Raw genomic sequence first — 2500 nt, 5'->3', positions numbered from 1 at the left:
AGACTCGGCCTTGTCAACATAAAAGTCACATAAGCCACATGAGTCGAATGGGCTTGTGAAACGGGACAATTACAAAATCACAAATCTTTCTCAACTGTCTTGGCTCCTTTTATTTACACCCCTAAATTCCACATACTAAGGTACAACAGGAATACGGGATAAATGCAGAGGCTACTTCCTACCAATATGGAAGCCGGGCAAAAAAAAAAAAAGAAAAAAGCTCACGCTAGCACGCCGGGCGAAGCATCGCTCTGAGATGAGTTGCGAGTCGCAGGGATGCCGGTGAAGCAGGCTCGGGCTGAGTGGGCCAGCCAGCCTTTTGACTTAGGGAAGTGGCGTCGCCATGTCAAGTTCAAAGAACTCTGTGAAGCTTTAGGGGGACAAAAGAACAACTGTTGTAGATGCAGGCAGGTCTGGGAGGAGAATTTTAAAAAAAACTCAATACAACTGGAAATCAGCCCCCCGAAACGAGAACGGGGACCCATGAATGGCGGCCCATGACTTGAGGTTGCATGTAACGGTGAAATAAACATCACGGCTGTGACGAAACGGTGCTGTTATTGCCCCACGGCTCACTCCCTTTCGTGATGTGTTGCTTTAATGTGACCTAAGTAAGTGATCTAAATTAGCAGGTGTTTTTTTGTTTGTTTGTTTGTTTTTAACAGCAAATATTGGGCTTGTCCCACCCATGAGCTGCAACTGTGATTGGTTGTAGTTCTGCTCTGCGTTGACATCCTGTAACAGACTTTCCCCCCCATGTTGTCAGTTTCCTCAAACGTACACTGACCCCTACTGGCAGGCTTGGGTTACTTTTATCCACAGCATTCCCTCCACAGAGTTCTTGTTGAATATTTTCCAGTGTTTTGTTTTGAGAGCAACTGGCTATAATTAAGCCAAACTACAACTGATTGGTTTCCATCCCATGGCAGGCCATGCAGGTGGGCTTAAACGGCATCTGACGCTGAAATGTTTCGACTCTGAAGACTCCAAAGGCCGTATGAAATGTAACACAAGGACGTACATGTAAAAGAAAGGGTAATGCGTTGTAGATTTGTGAAAGCGTAAAGTAAGATGGAGTAAAAGTAAGAAAAGCAAGTGAAAGAATGTGCATGTAAGTGCTTGAGGATGGCAAAAGCTTACAGCACCTGGTATTCCCAGGCGGTCTCCCATCCAAGTACTAACCAGGCCCGACCCTGCTTAGCTTCCGAGATCAGACGAGATCGGGCGTGCTCAGGGTGGTATGGCCGTAAGCGAGAGCACTGCTTCCACTCAGCCTATTTATAAGCATGCGGCAAAAGACGGCTGCCTTTTCCACACTACAGGGGACACACATTTACTCGCCCTCCTTTCTTACTTCCAAAGCAACCCCACCAAGCTCATTCAAACCAATCACACATTTCATTGCTCTCTCCTGTCCTCCTTCTCTTTTCACAAAAAAAATAAAACAACAAAACTTGCTCTTTTGGCTGACACTTGAACATTCAGCAACAAAGGCTAACGCCGGCCGCCAGACTCGGCCTTGTCAACATAAAAGTCACATAAGCCACATGAGTCGAATGGGCTTGTGAAACGGGACAATTACAAAATCACAAATCTTTCTCAACTGTCTTGGCTCCTTTTATTTACACCCCTAAATTCCACATACTAAGGTACAACAGGAATACGGGATAAATGCAGAGGCTACTTCCTACCAATATGGAAGCCGGGCAAAAAAAAAAAAAGAAAAAAGCTCACGCTAGCACGCCGGGCGAAGCATCGCTCTGAGATGAGTTGCGAGTCGCAGGGATGCCGGTGAAGCAGGCTCGGGCTGAGTGGGCCAGCCAGCCTTTTGACTTAGGGAAGTGGCGTCGCCATGTCAAGTTCAAAGAACTCTGTGAAGCTTTAGGGGGACAAAAGAACAACTGTTGTAGATGCAGGCAGGTCTGGGAGGAGAATTTTAAAAAAAACTCAATACAACTGGAAATCAGCCCCCCGAAACGAGAACGGGGACCCATGAATGGCGGCCCATGACTTGAGGTTGCGTGTAACGGTGAAATAAACATCACGGCTGTGACGAAACGGTGCTGTTATTGCCCCACGGCTCACTCCCTTTCGTGATGTGTTGCTTTAATGTGACCTAAGTAAGTGATCTAAATTAGCAGGTGTTTTTTTGTTTGTTTGTTTGTTTTTAACAGCAAATATTGGGCTTGTCCCACCCATGAGCTGCAACTGTGATTGGTTGTAGTTCTGCTCTGCGTTGACATCCTGTAACAGACTTTCCCCCCCATGTTGTCAGTTTCCTCAAACGTACACTGACCCCTACTGGCAGGCTTGGGTTACTTTTATCCACAGCATTCCCTCCACAGAGTTCTTGTTGAATATTTTCCAGTGTTTTGTTTTGAGAGCAACTGGCTATAATTAAGCCAAACTACAACTGATTGGTTTCCATCCCATGGCAGGCCATGCAGGTGGGCTTAAACGGCATCTGACGCTGAAATGTTTCGACTCTGAAGACTCCAAA

General features: G+C 46.3%; 1 non-coding gene across 1 annotated transcript; it reads right to left on the bottom strand.

The window, feature by feature from the left end:
- Positions 1–1133: 1133 nt before the first annotated feature.
- LOC140576060 (5S ribosomal RNA) lies at positions 1134–1252 on the bottom strand. Its single transcript, XR_011981294.1, has one exon. It is a non-coding gene; the product is annotated as a 5S ribosomal RNA (ribosomal RNA).
- Positions 1253–2500: the final 1248 nt, after the last annotated feature.

The sequence above is a fragment of the Salminus brasiliensis genome, chromosome 13 (assembly GCF_030463535.1).
Source record: "Salminus brasiliensis chromosome 13, fSalBra1.hap2, whole genome shotgun sequence".
In the NCBI taxonomy this organism is placed as follows: domain Eukaryota; kingdom Metazoa; phylum Chordata; class Actinopteri; order Characiformes; family Bryconidae; genus Salminus; species Salminus brasiliensis.
This window is presented reverse-complemented; position numbering and strand designations above follow the sequence as displayed.